Source organism: Cetorhinus maximus, chromosome 29 (assembly GCF_964194155.1).
Source record: "Cetorhinus maximus chromosome 29, sCetMax3.hap1.1, whole genome shotgun sequence".
Classification (NCBI taxonomy): domain Eukaryota; kingdom Metazoa; phylum Chordata; class Chondrichthyes; order Lamniformes; family Cetorhinidae; genus Cetorhinus; species Cetorhinus maximus.
This window is the reverse complement of record NC_135907.1, coordinates 7,911,839-7,931,980: the sequence shown is the minus strand read 5'-3', so window position 1 is coordinate 7,931,980 and position 20,142 is coordinate 7,911,839. Positions and strand designations below refer to the sequence as shown.

The 20,142-nt window shown below is 39.8% G+C and overlaps 2 protein-coding genes across 3 annotated transcripts in view; one reads left to right on the top strand and one right to left on the bottom strand.

Moving 5' to 3' along the window:
- The window catches only part of LOC144669599 (alpha-N-acetylgalactosaminidase-like), a 376,191-nt gene extending 374,317 nt beyond the window's left edge, over nt 1-1,874 (bottom strand). Inside the window, exon 1 of the mRNA XM_078532129.1 lies at nt 1,865-1,874. The gene's annotated coding sequence lies outside the window, so the exon portion shown is untranslated. The remainder of the gene's footprint in view (nt 1-1,864) is intronic.
- LOC144669596 (myosin-9-like) overlaps nt 1-20,142 on the top strand; it is a 183,936-nt gene that overhangs the window by 39,537 nt on the left and 124,257 nt on the right. The gene's annotated exons all lie outside the window — the stretch shown is intronic.

Here is a 20,142-nt window from a genome sequence, read left to right as displayed (position 1 = left end):
TGAAACTTAAATTCTGTTTTCTTCGTAGCATCTGACCTGACTGTCTTTGGCACGTGTTTGATGCAGATTTCTAGCATCTGCAGGAACTTCCAGTTTGCACAGCGTATTAACTTGGAACGCTGACAATGGTCAGGATGATCTCATCCCTTGTGTGCAGGTTTTTATTGGGTGTGGCAGTGCTGTTTCCCTATTAGAGTGCCTTGAAGCAACATAATGGATAATTAGAAGGAAGGGCAAACTTTCAAATGTGGAATGACTTTGTAGTAGTTAGAATAAACATTTTTTAAAAGAGTACTATCAATGAACAGGAGTGACCAGAGTCTGTTCTCATTAGAAATAAAGCTTGCCAGAAAATTTTAGATTTACCTTTTGCAGTGTGTCATGATAGCTTTCAAAATAACCTCTGCCTCTCTCTCCACCCTCAATGACATGAATTACCTTCATTACATGGTAGAATTCAACATGCTGGTGCCTGAATGGACATTTTTTTTAAGGTTGTCTAGCAGCTGTTAACAGAAACACTTGTATGTTTTACATTTTTTTGTGCTTTATTGCATTGTGCAGAATTGTGAAATTTTCAGCAGTTATTGCCCCTGTCTTAATATCTGAACTCCTCTAAAGAAGCTCCTTTTGACATCTTTCGCACACCAATAGACAGATGAACCAGAGATGATGGATGACATGGTATTCAGTCAGGAGGGTAGCCCTGGGAATTCTGATAATTGAATCTGGACCCCATAACTCTTAGAGCATCAGGTCTAACATGGGCAATGAAACCTCCTGATTATGACCTACCAACCCCCTTCAACTGATGACTCAGTGCTTCTCCATGTTGAACACCGCTTGGAAGAAACAGTGAGGATCAAAAGGGTACAAAATGTGCTCGGTGGGGGATTTCAATGTTTATCGCTAAAAGTGGCTTGGTAGCACCACTGCTAACTGGCCTGATGGAGCACTGGAGGGTGTACATGTCAGACTGGGGCTGCAACAGGTGGTGAGAACACCAACACAAGGGGAAAACCTACTTGACCTCATCCTCATCAGATTTTCCAGTGACGGGTGCATCTTCCTGTGACACACTATTGGTAGGAGTGACCACTACAGTCCTTGTGGAGATAAAGTCCCATCTTCACACTGAAGATGCACTCCATCATGTTGTGTGCCACAAGCTCCACACCCATGTTAAATGGGATATATTTAGAACAGATTTAACAACTTAAACTGAGCATCCATGAGGTGTAACGATCATCAGAAGCAGCAAAATTGGGATATATTTAGAACAGGTTTAACAACTTAAACTGAGCATCCATGAGGTGTAATCATCAGAAGCAGCAAAATTGTACTCCACTGCAATGTATAACCTCATGGCCTGGCATATCCATCATTCTACCCTTGTGTTAAACCAGGGGACCAACCTCAGTCCAATGAGGAGTGTAGTAGTACATGCCAGCATCGCAGCACCAAATGTATTTGAAACTGAGGTTTCAAGTTGATGAAGCTTCTACATGGGATTACATCCATACTAAACAATGGAAGCAGCATTTATAGACAGAGTTAAGGGATCCCACGCCAATAGATCAGATCAAAGCTAAGTCCTGCCACATCCAATCTTGAATGATGGTGGACAATTAAACATAATGAGGAGATGGTTCCATGAGCATACCCAAGCTCAATGATGAAGGAGCCCAGCACATGAGGGCAAAAGACTAAGCTGAAGCGCCTGCGGCCACTTTCTGCCAGAGTGGGTGATCCATCTTGGCCTCCCCCTGAGGTTTCACAATCATAGATGCCAGTTTTCAGCTAATTCAGTTCATTCTAGGTGATAGCAAGAAACAGCTGTGTGCACTGGACACAGCCAAGGCTGTAGGTCTTGACCATATTCCAGCTGTGGTCCTGAAGACATGCTCCAAAACCAGCACCTCCTAGCCAAGAGGTCCCAGTACAATTACAACAATGGAATATACTCAGTAAAGTGGAAACTGCTTAGAATGTATTGTGCATAAAAATAAATTAATTCTAGCTGTTACTGCCCCATCAGCCTTTTGTCAATCAAACATGGGCAAGGAAACTTCCTGCTGATTCCTGCTATCTTTTCACCCCTCTCACCTAGCTGCTAAATCAGTTCTCCCCCCCCCCCCCCCCCCCCCCCCCCCCCCCCCCGCCACCCAATGTTGAAGATCACTGGATAGCAAGTGTACAGAGTGTACATCAGTTAGTTACAGCCCTATCAGTCTACTCTCTGCAGCCACATTTCACAGTGCAGTGTATGCCATCTTCAAGATAGATGCACTACACCAACTTGCCATGGCTTTTTTAATCACATCTTCCAAACTAGTGGCCTCTACTGTCTGAAAGGACAAGGGTAGCAGGCGCATGGGAACAACATCACATCAAAGCTCACCCCCAAGTGGTGCACACCATTTTGACTTTTAAATATGTCACCATTCCTTTACTGTTGATGGGTCAAAATCCTGATACTTAACTACCGGCAGTGTTGGAACACCTTCACCACACAGACTGCAATAGTTCAAGAATGCATATCATCAGCACCTTGTCAAGAACAATTGGGGATGGGCAATAAATGTAAGCCCAACCTGTGAGGCCCACATCTCATGAATCAAATATTTTAAGAAAAAAGTTTGAACAAGAGGTGTATTTTGTGTAATTTTGATTACTTTCTTAGGACTGCATTCATTTACATTTACTGATGCAGTGAACTTGGGTTTGTCCAACCTTTTCACTTGTGGGGAGGGGGCAGATTTCCATTTTTTCCTCACTCAAGGGGCCGATGAGCAAATTTCAGAAAGGTATGGTTTGGTACAACATTAAATGTGAATTTCAAAATAAAGTTGAGGTAAGAAGAAAAGGCAATTTGCTCAAATAAAGCAATGTCAAAGCAATAAATTGATAATTTAAAAAATAGTAATTAATAAAGATCACCATTAGAGTGTGAGGAGGACTGAGTCTCTTTGTCTGGCTCACTCCCAATCTCTTGATGCTCTCTCACCCTCAGCCTCTGAGAGTGGGTGTGATTGTGTGCCTCCAGTCTCTTCCGGCACAGCAGCCAGTGTCTTTTGGCATGGCAGCCGGCCTCCTCCCTGACTCATGAGCCTATCAGCAGCAAACACTGGAGAGGAACGGCCTGTGATTGGAGGAGCAGTTTCTTTCCAAATCTTCCATGCTTACCAGCATTTTTAAAACTGCCTCACGGGCCACATCAGGTCCGCAGGCCGCATGTTGGACAAGTCTGTTAATTGAAGTAGTCGCACTGATGTTTGCTTAGTAAGTGATGGGGAGCAAGATATGAAGGATAATCTCCTTTAGTGTGACCCGTGTTCATCCTTGCTCCCAGGCAGTATAAAGGGTATACCTGAGCTACTGGACACTGGTTTCTTCTCTTCATTTCCCATGAAAGAAACATTATTTTACTGTTCCAACTTCTTACCTTCAAGTAATGTTTTGGTCAGTTATTTTAATTCAGCAACATTGCTAGTTTTGTTAACTTAGACATTTTTCATCAATGTTAAAATAATTCTTATTGACTTGAGGCATGTGTATTAGCTTCAGGAGGGGAAAGGTGAAAATTAGTAAAATGGGGATGACAGCTGGGGGACTAAAGTGAAAAATGGGATATTGGTTCCAAACAATGCCAGAGGTGTCTTCAGTAGAGAAATTGTAGGATTCTGCTGTCTTTGGTTTTCATGCAGGCATATGTGGGATATAGCAGTTTGTCTTGGGGTCTTGCAGAGACATGACAGTCGATCACAAAGCATGCAGAATTTGGTTGTATTTAAAATTCCAGGCATATCATCTTGCAATGCACGGAGTACAGCAGCTTGTTATGACAAGCTGCCTTTTAACACCAAAGTAGTTGCTGCAGGATATTGAATTTGGGGTTGTATGAGCAGGCTGATGACTCAAGCATGCAGTTCTCTTTTTTTCCTTATATGGTGAAGCTTGACAAACACATCACATGCAAATATAGGTGAAGAATAAGGCTGGCAGTTGTGTGCAGGATGTGGCAAATGAGTGTGGGGGTGGGGTTGGGGAAGGCTTTACAATATTATCCATTTTGTCATGTAATTAAAATCTTACTGACTTCAGCATATTGTAAAAATATTTTTACTGAGAATGCCTTAGCATTATTCTTGAACCTTCTGCCCTATATAGAACTGAAACAGTCCTAATCAGTTGCAAATAGCATTTTGCATGTGACTGTCTTTCTTGATCTCATCTGCATCTTTGACACGGTATCACCCTATCGCCCTTCAATGACTCTCCTCCACTAATAAAAGCAGAAAACACTGGAAATATTTTGCAGGTCAGGCAGCATCTGTAGAGAGAAAAACAATTAATGTTTTAAGTCTGTGACCTTGCAATCTTAACCATTAGCCAATGCTAGGCCACCTCAAATGATGGCTTTTGGCCCTGTCTGTGCACCATTCCCTCTGGTGTTTCACAAGGATCCACCCTCTGCGCCCCCCCCCCACCATTTTGTACATTTGCGAAATCTTCCAAAGGCATGGCATTGGATTCTACATGTCAAGTGATAACTTGTCTACTTCTCTAGACCCTTGCATTGCCTTTGGTGTTATCTGATTGCTTGTCCAACACCCAGTTCTGGATTAGCTGCAATTTCCTCCAACTAAACATTGGGAAGATTGAAACCATTTTCTTTGGCTCCGCACAGTTTCTGAACCCACATCCACTTTTAAGTTTTTAATCAGAAATTTAAAATCTCAGCTGCAAGTGGCTTTACCGGTAAGGAAGATGCTTCAATAATTCAGTAGCTGTTTCTATTTTTTTAAATCCCTTTACTAAAAATGTCATTAGAATGCATTAAATTGTAAGCATGTGCTATCCCAAATGGCTTGTTAGCTGAAGTGTTGGGCCAAATTTTTGAGGTTTTAGAATAATTTAGAAAAAAATCTCTAGAGAAAGAAAGAGGTTTTGGAGAGCAATAACTGAGCAGAAATTGATTTTGGCAGTGGTCAATTATATTGAAATGTTGTAGAATTTGAAGTTCAATCTTTCTGTAGATTGACATATGGACACACAGTTTAATCTAGGGATAGAAATACTAAGCAGGTCTGGCAGCATCTGTGACGAGAGAAATATTTCAGGTTAACCTAATCTAGAGAGCTGGGTAAGGAATTCAGCATTGGAAATGATTAAAACAATCCAAAACGGATTTATGGTTAAACTATTTTCATGTGAAGAAAATTCTACAGTATTTTTCTGCAGTCAAATCTTTCTTTTCTATACACAGATTTGAAATTAGTTTACTGTTTTATTGACCAGGCAGCACTGTGGAAGTGTTGCAACAGTTGGAGATGCCATCTTTCGAATGACACTATACTGAGGCCCCATCTGCCCTGTCAGATGTACTTAAATGATTGCACAACAACATTTGAAGAAATGTAGTGGTGTTCTGTGTCCTGGCCAATATTAATTTTTTAAATCAACATCACAAGTATATTATCTGTTCATGTACCTTGATGCTGTTTGTGTGACCTTGCTGTGTGTCCCTCCATTAAAATAGTGATTGCACTTCAGAAATACTTTCTTGGTTGTCAAGTGCTTTGAAACATCTTGAGGTCATAAAAGGCATTTCATAAATACCAGTCCTTTCCTTTTTATTTCTTTTTCCTCAGAAATGGTGAAGGTTCATAAATAACTGCGCACAAAACAATTTGTGAATACTACTACTAATGCAGTTCTTAAGTGTTTAAGTCCTTTTGGCTGTTGCCACTTGGGGAAAGGCAGCTAACGCTTATAAATTGCAACTTTACAGATCTGTTGTCTACCTTATTGTGCAAATGTGTCTAGTGCGAGTGTCTAGTACTGAGATGATCTTTGCTCAGCCTGTAAATGGGCATTTTATTGGCTGTTCGCTAAAGTGGCTGTCGCAAAATAAGTGACTTGTGCGAGCATATGCTTTGTTTTGTAAGGACCGAATAGTTACTTGGAGAAGGAAAGGCGCACGGATTTAAAAAACTAAAGCAAAATTACAAAATGTAGCACGGAGCTGGCAGATTGAAAGATTACGCTCAAAACATGAGCATACCTGAAACTGTTTTTGTATCACAGTGCTGCCAGCATGGGTCTTGTGCAACCAACAGCAACATAAAAGTAAGGTTATCAGTTTCATTAACACTGGCAACCAATAAAAGCTAGTTTTGACTGGGTTTCCTGATTATTGGCACTTGTAAATTTGTGTTTGCATTGGTGTTGCCTCTCCCTGGGTGAAATGGGAGATGATAACATGAGGGCATTGTACTATTTTTCAGATGTCAGTTAATCTGTAATGCACTCTTCTGCTTACTCCAGATTCCAAAAATATTAGCCCAGCAGTGGAGGCAAAATCCTGAAAATCATTTAGTTCTTGAATGCATTAGTACAGAAGAAGGGTGTGTGTGTGGTGGAAGAGAGGGCTTAAAGGATTTTTGGCTAAATGAGCTGACATGGTCCTTTATTCCTATTCAATGTACCCCATGCAATTGAAGTACTGAAGATGTGAATCTTTTGGGTTCAGGAGAAACCAAGACACTTCCTCTTTCTTCCTCAAAAACAAAAATAACTTGGAAAAACTCAGCAGGTCTGACAGCATCTGCGGAGAGGAGCACAGTTAACGCTTCGAGTCTGTACACCTTCGGTCTGTCCTCAAGCATGACCCAGACCTCCCTGTCGCTTGCCATTTCAATACTCCACCCTGCTTTCATGCCCACATGTCCGTCCTTGGCCTGCTGCATTGTTCCAGTGAAGCTCAACGCAAACTGGAGGAACAGCACCTCATCTTCTGACTAGGCACTTTACAGCCTTCCAGACTGAATATTGAGTTCAACAATTTTAGATCATGAGCTCTCTCCTCCATCCCCACCCCCTTTCCGATCCCCCTTTTTTCCAATAATTTATATAGATTTTTCTTTTCCCACCTATTTCCATTATTTTTAGATGTATTTCCATCCTTTGTTTTATCTCTATTTTTCAGCCTATTTCGATCCCTTCCCCCCCACCCCACCCCCACTCGGGCTATCTGTACCTTGCTTGTCCTGCTTTCTAACCTTAATGTCACCTATTATCACATTCCTTAGATAATATCACCACCATCAACACCTCTTTGTCCTTTTGTCTATGACATCTTTTAGTTATCTGCACCTATCACTGGCCCTCTATCCAGCTCTACTTGTCCCACCCCCCCTTAAACCAGCTTATATTTCACCTCTTCTATTTTTCCTTAGTTCTGTTGAAGAGTCATATGGACTCAGAACGTTAACTGTGTTCCTCTCCGCAGATGCTGTCAGACCTGCTGAGTTTTTCCAGGTATTTTTATTTTTGTTTTAGATTTCCAGCATCCGCAGTTTTTTGCTTTTATCTTGGCTTTCCGCTTTCCTCTTTCCTCTTGTTCACTATCTAACACTCACACCCATTCCCACTATTTCCAAACTTCTAATCGTGCTCTGAGATGGCTATTAGATGCTCCTCAAGAGGGAAATGTTTGATCCTCATTTGGTTATTAGGGTTAAATGGAAGCTAGACTTCATTATATGGAAATCTCAAGTGATAATCTATGTACTGCTGTCTGAGAATTGACCCTTTACCTTGATGCTGTCCCATCTTTTTTAGTTTTGGGAGTGGGGGATGCTACATGGTGGATAACTCCATGCATGGATTGTTTTGTTTCCCACAATTATTAAAAACTCATGGAGGACAGTGCTTAACTGAAGAATATTCAAGCTTGGTGCATTCTAGTTAATGAGAGCAGGATGCTTCATCCAGTGTTTTTTTATATTCATAATGAAAGCCTGCCTGCAAAGTTATAAAGGAAAGCCTTAGTTTCAGGAAACTTGTTCACCACTGCAGACCAGATCACTAGTTCCAATCTAAACTTGAGTGGTGCAATGTAACTTTGGGAAGAAAGACTTGAGGGAATAGGCAAACCTAGCACTCTTTCTTAAATGGTATGGTGTAGAGCTACAGACCACATTGCTCAACTCCTTGAATAGATTTGTTAGCGTCTTGACAAAATCATTGAAACCATGCTACTATCAATAGCACAGCAAACTAGACCTCCACAACCAATGGGCCTACTTCAGATCATCCACATCAACATATAGTGGGAATTGGGTGGAGAGAAGAAAATAGTCACAATAAATTGTTCAAAGGATTAAAGGAAATAAGATATTGATGCTTTTAGGTTATTAGCGGGTTATTTATAACCAGAGCAAAGATGTCTGGGTGGAATGCCCTGTCCCTTTTTTCTTTAAACCCTTACAGGCAGTTGGGAAGTGTGATTCTTAATGCCTTGTCTCAATGCTCAAAACATACAGGAAAAAGTACAAGAAATTTGGCAGAAACTTTACTTGTACTTTACATAGTAGTCATGGAAATGGAAGACACTTGGGAACTATAGCAAAATGAAAGCGTAAAAGATTATAACCAGTTTAGCCACTGAGTGTTTCTAGTTAGGTTTCTGGAAGCAGCTCTGGAGGATCAAAATGTACGGTTGTTAGACCATAAATTTAAAGCCCCAAGCAGATAGATGATTGGCCGGCCCTTGTGTAACTGTGTACGTTGTGGTCCTAACAGCTCAATTTGCTGTCCTACTGTCAACCAACCAGAGGGAGATTTATCAAACCAGGTGTGAATCCACAATCCTAAAATCCAAGGATTTCCCTACAGACTGACAATTGATGGGATAATACTGAAATCTGTCTCAGGTGCTGTAATTGCAACAGAATGGGGCATGGCATGAATGATCCTTATCACAATCCACATTTCGGGGTAAATCAAAAAAGCTAAAGCCAGCTGTAAGACATGAGATTATGGAGTACAAGAAATGTTGCAGTATTCTTGTACTGCTTCATAGTAAATGAATGACCTGCTGAAGGATTGCATAATGCAGGCTTGAATTTGGTTTAGTGGTAGCACTCTCACTTTGGAGGTCATGGATTCAAACTCTGTTTAAACACCTAATCTAAATACTTAAGTGAATTATTGAGGGTTTGCTACATTTTCAGTGGTGCAGTGTTTTGGATGAGATGTTAAGCTGAAGCCCAAACTAGGTAGTTCAGGAGCACACAAGATTCTGTGGCAAAAAACATGGGAGTTCTGTGTTTTGACCATCATTCCTTCCTCAACCAACATTACCAAAAGCTAATTATAAACTCATTTGCAGTTTGTCAAGCGGTGCTATGTGCAAATTGGCTGGTGGCTTTACCTTCAGAAGGCTCAATTTTAGTTTGTTGACTGTGCAGCTCTTTTCATTTCTTCAGGACACCCGAAGGTATGGTTTTTTGTTTTTTTCACTGGGCATGCATTAACAGTGATGATACCACATTTAGTGTTGCTACAATCCTTTCATTGGTCCCTATTACAAAAGACACTAGCACAATGTCAATACATGGGTAAACTGAATGCAACAAAATTCCAATATTCATGTCATTTTCAAGTGTGAGCATCATTATCATAGGTCCCAAGTCTTAAGAGGAATGTCAGGAAAGCAGTACATGATGGACTATGCACCAAGGAAATAAGCAATATTTCTATTGTCCATTAATTCTGGCATCATGGCTGACCCGCTTATAGAAACTTTCTATCAGGAGACTTGTGTTGCCAGATAAATCAGTTTTGATACAGTGCATATCCTCATCCAAGTATACTGGTGGAGAGATCTAATGGCACATTAACTTGTATGCTGCACTCATACTTCTGTCATAAACAGAACAAGAATTATGAATTGTTGTACAGATGCCAAGAGAGCTGTGGTTGGGAAAAACGAGTTGGATCTTGCCATAGATACTTAATGTCACTTAGTTAATTAAACAACAGTAAACTGACTCCTTTCTTTGCACAATCTTTCTTCCATTTGCTTCAAAGCAAACTCTAGTAAAAATATTTCTCTTAGGTAAAACTGAGTGAGCAGATTGGTCAGGTTTGGGATTTGCACTGGACCTCCTTTGCCAAGGTTCAGTATTTAAGCAAACCTCTAAACCTGTATTCACATATTTATGTGTTCACACATTTGTTAGTGCAGGTAATGAAAACCTGGGCTTGGAGTTTCCTATCAGCTGCACTGTGGATATTTTGGTGCAATTCCTTCTGTATTGGAGTAATTGGAGCAAAAGATAGAAGAATTTTAAGATTTAATTGTGTTCACAACTCGTGTTTCCACCACCTTTTACGTTGGTTTTAAAAACATGCTAGATGCAGACTTCCATCCACAAAACTGGCCATTCACCTATGGTGAATTAATCACTATTGTGAGCTTCTGCTAATTGCTCTTGCTTGTAGACTTTGAAGAAGTTCCAAAATTTAGCTGGAGCGTTTTGGTTCAAGGACACTAATAGGGATGCCTTGAAAGGTTTTGAAAGTTTTTTGCAATTCACCAAGGAGCTGACTACTGTACTCTAACAAAATAGTTCTGTATATTTTTAAAATAATTTTCAATGATTTTAAAATCTGACTACAGATGGTGGATTGACAGTAATTTAAAATGTTTTTTGTGGTAACCTGATTTTCAACTGTATTAATCAAATTTTACCAAGTTACCCTCTTAAATATATTGAGGAAAATATTTTTAGAAAATAATTATTTCAAAATGTTGCCCGATTAGCCTGGCTCAGATCAGATTTTGCACTTCAATATGTGGATAATTTTGTGGAGAAGCATTGTATGAGCCTGTAGACATCGTTCGAGGCGCGATAGGAAGACTTAATTGCTCAATAGTCTTCAGAGTAATGGAATTACCTGTCATCTCATCCTCCATGTACATGAATAACATTCAAGTGAATACTTTTGCAAACAGGTTTACAAACAGATTTTGGACGTGGAGAAGATGCCATGGTAGTTATAAATCTATTGCTACAATACTTCAGACTCCATACGTGTTATTTATTTCCATAAACTCGAGGCTTTTTCTGCATTTTATTCAATTTAGCTGGGTTATACTTTTAGAAGCTAGATTGTAGCCAAGTCTGAAGCTGATCTGATCACCAACCAGATTAAAATTATACCAAAATAACTTGACAGAATTGCTTTTTTGATTTGTGACTGAGCCCTACGTAGGTGAAAGTTTTAGGATAGTACATTGTGATATTCTAACTTTGTAAATAATAACATCAAAAAATGTTTTTTGTAAAACATTCTGGACTTTGCAAGGCTATGGAAATGCAATGTGGGAACTGAGGGTGATGTTTCTGGAGGCAGCTTACATAAACCAGATGGAAACTACTGGTTACTAAGCCTCGAATAATAATTTTCCAAGAAATATTCTGTGAATTGCTTTAAACCGCACATTCAAAAGGCACTAGTGCATTTTTATATCCTGTCAGTATAAATGGTTGGTATCTTTGCACCATTCACTGGAAAAGCAATACTTTAGAATGCAGATGCTTTGTACATTGTGGTCAAATTTAAACCATTGCTGGAACTGTTGAATTCTGTAACCACAAAGCATTTATTTCATAGTTTATAAACTTTTATACTAAAAAAATCTGGAACATTTTTGTGCATGTAATAAATTTGATCTCTGGGAGAACTCCTTAGTTTTGCTTTCCTAGCATTTCTTCTTCTTATTCATTCACAGGATGTGGGCATCACTGGCTAGGCCAGCATTTATTGCCCATCCATAATTGTCCTCTAAGGTGATGGTGAGCTGCCGCCTTGAACCGCTGCACCCCATGTGGTTAGGTACACCCACAGTGCTGTTAGGAAGGGTGTTCCAGGATTTTGGCCCAGTGACAGTTAAAGAATAGAGATATAGTTATAAGTCACGGTAATGTCACTTGCAGGGGAGCTTGCAGGTGTTGGTGTTCCCATGCGTCTGCTGCCCTTGATCTTGTAGGTGGGTAGAGGTTGCGGTTTGGGAAGTGCTGTCGAAGGAGCCTTGGTGAGTTGCTGCATTGTATCTTGCAGATGGTACACACTGCTGCTACTGTGCATCAGTGGTGGAGGGAATGAATGTTTGTTTGAGATGGTGGGGCTGGGTGCCAATAAAGCAGGCTGCTTTGTCCCAAGCTTCTTGAGTTTTAGAGCTGCACAAATCCAGGCAAGTGGAGAGTATTCCATTGATGATTAAGCTGAATATGGTTGGGTCTAGGACACTACCCTGAGGAACTCCTGCATCAACATCCTGGTATTGAAATTATTGCCCTCCAACAAACGCAACCATCTTCCTTTTTGCTAGGTATGATTCCGACCAGTGGAGAGTTTTTCCCCTAATTCCTATTGACTCCAGTTTTGCTAGGGCTCATTGATGCCACACTCAGTCAAATGCTGCCTTGATGTCAAGGGCAATCACTCTCACCCCAGCAAGTGAGAGGTGTTCAGGAACTAGGAGTCAATATATGTCAATAATTATTATGGATCCAGTTAAGATACAGAAATAGGGTTTTGCGTAAATTGGAATTTATGCAGAAAGCAGGAGAGGACATATAGTTGTCAGTCCAAGGTGTGAACAATGTGGTCAACCCATGACAATGATGAGGGAAGAGAATGGAGTTAGTGGTGTGGGTATGGGGATTGCAGTGGGGTGCGAAAACAATTACTTTGGTCTTCGCAATGTTTAGCTGCAGATGTTTGTGACTTATCCAAGACTGGACATCAGACAAAGAATGATACTTTGACTATGTAGTGCTGGATGTCAATGGCCTACATGTAGAAGCTGACCCGCTAGCCTTAGATTATGTCACAAGGGCCAGCATGTAGATGAGAAAGATGAGTCACAGGGGGACTCTGGAGATGGTGATATGTGGCTGGGAAGAGACTCCATTGATAAAGAAGCTCTGGCTTTGATGGTAATGCAGCAGTTGAATAGCTTTCAGACTTCATGTCCAGATGATTTTGTAGACTTAGAATGGACTATGGAGGTCTCGTTGCGCATTGGCAGCGTCCCTACCTCTGGGCCACAAGCTCCGGGTTCAAGTCCGTGTTTATAGCATGGCTAAACAGGTTGATTTTTAGCCTGTAAATCCTTCCAATGACAGGTGTTAAGAGCGGGAGAATTTCCTGATCAGCCATACTGCAGAAGGCAGCAGCAAGCCACTGTAGTACTTTGCCAAGCATAATCATGGACCAGTGCAATGGAAGTCCATGGTCACCAAAGCCCTCTTAGGACATGGTACCAGAAAGAAGTGGAAGAGAATGAGTGACTTTTTTTGCCAGGTCTTGGTAGGGCTCTGAATTCACAATCAAATTTTTACAAACAAGTAGTATTAGCCTTAACTTATTGAGAAAATTCAATTTGCATTGAAGCACATAACTTCACCCATTTGGATTTGGAGTCTCACCTTGAACTTTGCAGTTTGTCACTGGGTCAAAACAAATACTGGGCAAGGTGCTTGCTTCACAACTCTGGGATTGTGGCATTTGGTTTCTGCAGTCTTCTCATGAAAATAACTTATCAGCTAGATGTTTCTGACACATTATTTGCTGTGTTTGTACCTTGTAATACTTGTTTTGCTCATTATTCTGACTGTTGTCACATAATCGCAAAACAATCAATATTTCATCTTTTGTAGATAAGTTCAGTCCAGATCAGGAATGTTTTGTTTTGTAGTGCTGTTGGTGTTTTATTTTGCATTGCCTCACGATACATCAACAGTCTTGTCTTGGGATTGTTTACTGCCTTTAAAAATGCCTCCTGTCCTTATACTTTGCTGTGCCAAATATTAAATATCTGGCAACTAATTGAACCCTGAATTCCCCCTCAATTCTATCCCATCCATTCAGTGGAAGCAGTACCAGGTTCATAATATGACTCGATCTTTCATATCCTATTTTACTAATAGCAAAAAAGAACTGAATTAGCTGGTTGATTGGCTTGATACTTAGATAGAATTTTAACAAATGATGGTGTCCCTTCAGTTATCGAACGAGCGTGTAAGCTTATGGAATGATACAGTACAGATGGAGGCCATTGAGCCCATTGCAACAATACCTGCCCTCTGGAAAAAGCTATTCAATTAGATTCACTTCCCTGCTCTTACACTCGAGCCCTATAAATCTTGCCTTTTCAAATATGTATGCAATTCTCTTTTGGAATGTACAACTGAATTTTCTTTCAACACCTTTTCAACCAATGTATTCTGGATCAATCATAATTTGCGGAGTGATTTTGAAAAAAAATTCTCCTCATCTTCCCGTTTTGGCCAATTATTTTAAAACTGAGCATTGTATTTAAAATGATCCAATATATTTCTGTTCAAACTTGGCAGTTGCAAAATTTATTTAATTGTCATATCTTGGAATTTTTTTCTGTTATGTTGACAGTTTCTGCTGACATGTTTTGAATTTAGTATGTTGGATAGAAAACAGCAATGAAAACATTTAACTAGACTATAAGGCTATTTCCTCTTTGAATGAAAAATGAACATTGAATATTTATATAAACTGATTAAGATAATCACCCCTGAAATACTTGATCATAAACTGATATAAAATACTAATAAGATGTGAAAATCCCAACCTCAGTTGATGTACTGTAACAGTTGTGCTTTTCAAAATGGATTTATTGCACTTGTAAGTAAAAAACACAGCCTGTAAAATGCAAAGAAAAAAGTTTAATGCACAGGGTTTTCAAGTACTGTAACTAGTATAAGATGAGTTTCAGTACAGATTCGGTATTTAAGAATTGTTCTGCAGTATAGGCAGGGGTGCATGTTGTCCCTCCATTATAAACAAGTTTAAAGTATGCAAAATTGGAATCTATAATCCAAGACATTCTGTACAGTTTTGCACTTGTCTAAGTGCTAAAATTTGTTTTGTGTTAAGGCCTTGAGCTATTTGAATAATTCCTCAGTTTTCGGCAAAAAGCTTCATGTCCACTTTCAAAATACCTTGTGTTGTGTATGGTGTGGCAGATGTCAGTTGGTTTATGACCTTGATATTCTCCTCAATCCAAAACAGAAATCTGTTAGTGGAAAGTTCCTCATCCATTGACAGTTGGTCTCCAGGATTGTCACAATTTGCTCTATTTATCTACTTGGCATGATTATCGCCAGAATATTTCTAAAGCAGATTTGGCATTGCCATTTGGAACACTCCAGAGTCTTTCTTGCTGTAACTGTTGGCTTAGAAGACTGAGCATTCTTGCCTTATATATGGTGTGATCCCAATCTCAAATGATATAGTGGTACATCAGGGCACTATACCAATCTGGGATTGCCCACTTTCAGCACGGTAACACTTTCAATTAGGTTTTTCCACAGTTGACCATTCCATTCACTCGGGATGTGTAGGATTAATCAGACCCTTTTAAAGCGATTGCAAAGATAGCTATCAACCTGCTTTATTAGTGTAAGTTCATTGTGGTCAGAAACCCAGTAACTGCAGTGTCTTGAACTTAAAAAGTAATGTAAGTGTAATGTAAATTCTTATGTAAGCTTGGTGTTTACAAACTGCCTTCTTAAAAGATGCAGAACTAAATTTTATGTTTTGAGTATGCTGACAGGCCAGTGATGTTCCAAAGGCAAACCCTTTCCTTCTGGTGCTCCAGTATGTTTTAAAAGCTGCCTTCAAAATCCAACTTTTTTTTTCAGGAGTCCGTTTCAAAGGGGTTCTTTTTTTAATAAGTTAAATTGTGGTAGTGTTCAGTCTTGTTTTGGAACTTGCCTGGGTTTGACGTTTAACTTCACAGACTTGCTGCTCTGTGCATTTGGGCCCATATTGGCCCAAATATTGACTAGGCTTCCAGGGAGAGGGATAAGTTGTTTGTCTGGTAGCAGGCTAAGCAGATGCAGCTTTGACTATGTACCTGCAGTGTGTTGTATTGGAATTAATAGAATCTTGAATAGGTGGAGCCAGTTTCTGCAAGTTTTGTTGCCACCTACTGTCTTCAGAGCTATCTTAATGTAGCCAGAGTATCCAGTGGCTTTTTTCCCATTCCTGCGCTTTCACCTCCTGGAGTCTCTAAGGATCTATCCTTGCCCTCCTTATCTTCATCTGCCTGGTGTCCCTTGTAACATCAGACATGTCAACTTTTAACATGCAAAGTTTTTAACACCTGGTATACCTATCCATCACTTCTGCGAACTCTCAGCTGCCTCTGTGTTGTCAGACTGCTTGCCCAACTTCCTGTATTGCATGAGCTACAGTTTTATCCAGTTAAACATCCAAGGCTGTTGCCTTCAATATCTTATTGAGATTCCAACATCATATCCTTGGCATCACAGTATTATTCTCCATAAAGTGGCCAGGGCCTGTCTTTGCTTCACCCCATCTATTGCTGAAACTTTTCTGTGCCTTTTGTCACTACCGTTCTCAATAATTCCAGTGCCCTTATGGCTAGCTTTGTATCCTCCAATGTTTATTAACCAGCTCATCCAAAACTCTTGCTGCCCATAAGCTATCTCTCACCCCTTACCTTCTCTCATTGACCTTCATTTGGATCCTTGTCTCTCAATTCCTTAAATTTAAAATTCTCATGTTTGAATCTGTTCATTGCCTTCCCACTCCCTATTTCTGTAACTGTGCATAAGCATTCCTTCCCCCAACCACCTTAAACACTCTTCCTCAGTGTGGCCCCTTGTGCTCCCTCAGCCTCTTGGAATTCCCTGCCAAAAGCCCTTCCACCTCTGTGATCACTTTTAAGAATTTCCTAAAAACCCACCTCTTTGACCAAGCGTTTAGTCACCTTCCTAACATCTCCTTGGCCTTGTGTCCATTTAAAAAAAATCTTGGGGCAAGGCCAGCTTTTATTGCCTTTCCCTAGTCGACCTTGAAGTCAATGGTGAGCTTGTTGAAAAGCAAGAACATACTCCCATAATGCCAATGACTATGGATTTCGAGAACTTTGACCCAGCTATGAAGAAGTGACAATATATGTCCAAATCAGGATGGTGTATGACTTGGAAAGGATCCTGGAGGTGGTTGTTTCCATGCACCTGCTTCTATCGAGGTGTGGTGTCACTGGTTTGGGAGATGCTTTTTGAAGAAACTGTGGCAAATTGCAGCAGTGGATCCCATAGTATGCAATGTAGCCATGATGCATTAGTAGAGAGGATTGATGGGCTACAGATCAAGCTTAACTGTTTTATCCTGGATGGTGTTGAGCAAGATGTGTTGCAGCTGCACCTGACAGGCAAGTGGAGAGTATTCAATCATGCCTGACTTGCAGGTGTTGGAAGCTTTGCAGTGTCAAGAGGTGAGACACTTGTCACAGAATACCCATATCTTGCTCTAGTAGCCAAAGCATTTATGGGACTGGTCCAGTTGAGATTCTGGAGAATATCTTGAGATACCCCCAGGAATTTGGTGGGGCACTTAGCAATGGTTATGCTATTGAATGTCAAGGAGAGGTGGTGTTAGGCTTTTGTTGGAGATGGCCATTGCTTGGCATCTAATGCAGTTTCAGTGAATTCCAGGTGAGAATTTAAGTTCAGATAAGCGTATTTCTTTAGTATAATTTTTGCTTTGCTCATCTTCCTATCTGCTAACTCAAAAAACATACCAGCTTGAAAATCTTAACCCAATTTCTCCAACTCTTAACCAAATGTATTCGGTGATTAAATATTTTAGGAGTTAATCACAATTGCATGCAAAGGAAGTATGTTTCACCTTGCAGTGAGATGTAATAATAACTGCTGAGATAGTTGAGCAAGAATCAGATTATGGATCTTGCCTAATGACATTTATTTTAAAACTGTCAGTGTTGGAAACTGATGTACATTTTACAAACACCTTTTTAAGCTGGCAGAAACTTAAAGTAGAATTTAAAAGAATGAAAATGTCTGCACTGGAACCTAATACATGTTATAAAGCCTGTCTACTCTGTATCAAGGATATGCTTGTCCATACATCAGGTGTTGTATATAATGAGCTTTGTTTACGAATACTGGATCATTTTACAAGCTAATAAACTCTGGAGACTATTTGAGGATAACTTAAGTAATGTTTGTAGAAGAAGACTGCAGCTGACAGCAAACACCGGTTTCTCCCTCTGGCTTAATTCTTGGGTTGTAAATACTAGCAACTTGAAGGGAACCAATGGCTTTATGCTTTGCAAATTTTCGGTCTAGGAGGCTACCACTGGACTTAGGCTCCCCACCAAACAAATTGAACTGTGTTGAAGCTTTTAGTTGTATAACTTAATAAATAAATGACTTATATGTGTACACCTGAAATAATTGCATGGCCCTCAAATTGTGGAGTGCCTTTTTAATCCTGACCCACTGTACAAGCAGAGTTCAGGGATAGTTTGATCCAAATTAAAGCCTGCTTCTAACTCTTGCCTTCAAATGCCAGCAGTTTAAGGTTGATAAATCTGCTAGTAAATCAGTAAAAATTATGTAGATTTTTAAAAATGTTCTATTTCAGTGCTCCACAATATACATTTAGGTGACATTAAGTTGCAGCAAATGAGTTTCAGCTGGGTCCAACTACCTGCTTTATGGACCAATCTGATCGCAGCTCTTTAATCTCTAAAGAGAAAGTATAATGAGTTAAAATAACCACATCTTTGTGGCAAGTGGCCAAGTTTTGTAATTTTACACATCCAGAATGAAAGCTAACATCTTTATTTATAAAATTCTAAATCATTCATATGCTTTCTTTTGAAAGTTAGAAGGTAGCTGTCCATTGCACTGATTCCATTGACCATGGCTGCTGCAGTAGAGAGAACTTTCTTCAAAGCCTGAGTGGAACTCTGAGCATTTAATTCAAGTCATAGGCAGATAAAGCTGATTTTTGCTGAACACATTGACTGGTCACACAGCTCTTGGAACAAATCTGTACGTGTAAAGAAACAGCTGGAAATTGTTGAGGTGGTTGGAGCAGGTGAGTTGAGGCAAAAGAATGATTGAGTTTTTTCATGTACTTCTAGCAAGAGTGATTTTTTTTTTTGCTTGAAAGTAGCTCCTGAGTGCGTCCTGTGGATTATTGACTCTCTGATTAGAACTACTTTTATACTGGGCTTATCACAATTTAGATTTAACCAGCTGACTGTCACTGGGCAACAAGCCCAAGAAGACAACAGTTTACTACTAAATCTTCCTGGTGACCTGTATTGGTGGGTCAGCAAGTTTACTTTGGATTTATTGCTGACTGTGCAAGATGTGTATATTGAGAGCTGGAACTCGCTCAACCCATCATAAAACCTTACCACAAAGCTCAGTGGTAACTGTTAACAACAAAGCCCAGTAGTTCGCTGGTAATGCTGTGGTGATCTTGATCTAAAGTTGTCATTAACCCCTCGACTTCACGTAAAATGACATGCTGTGCCATAGTCTTGGATGTGAGCAGGAATGTTTGCAGGCTTGATTAAAGTTGGCTTAATCTGTATTCTAGTTATTTTGTTAAATGTTATGACTCTTTGAGTGTGTAAGTTTCTTGTTATAAAAAGCAGAGTGTGAATGGTGTGTATTCTGAGCTGTGGTGAATGACGGTGTAGTTAACAAAGGGGACTCAGTTGGATAAGAGTGTCAAGGGAAATTAAGCAAAAACTGTTAAATGGAGCTGAGGTATAGAACAACCATGATCTATTTGAATGGTGGAATATGCTTCAGGGCCTGAATGGCCTACTTCTGTTCTTTGTTCCCTGTGGTGAGGTGGTCAGAGTAAGATACTGCTGTGCATATTCTGTATAAAATGAAACCTTTTGCACCTTGGCTAATTTAACCTGGTTAATTATAATGGGTGTTTAGCATTTAAATTAACATCGATCAATTGAACTCGAATCTGAATGAGTCAGTCACCCCCTGACTTATCCTGCTTTCGGTATTTCTTCAAGTGATGTCATCAGTTTTCCATAGGAGTGACTTAATTGCCATCTTGCTCCTTCCTTTTAAGGAAATAAAAAGGTGGGCTTTGCGTTTTCTTTCAGTCTGTAGTAAAACCAGATTAAATATTAATTTCCTCTCCCCTCCATGATTGCTTTAGGTTTATTAAAACTGCAGTACCCCTTTGCCAAAATTCTTACATCAGTTTCAGTTTTTTCACATAGTTTGAAACAATGTTATCAAGCTTCCCAGTGACAGCAATTAATTTTTCTTATAATAGTTTTGGCGAGACACTTGTCATTTTTTGTTCCATTGTAACCCTGCCTACTGAAAGTGTTATTCTTGCTAGTCTGGAGTAGTCTGTGGAGTTTTTGTTTGATATTCCTCTTTAATTCTCACCCATTTTTTTTCCTTTGTACCCCAGGAC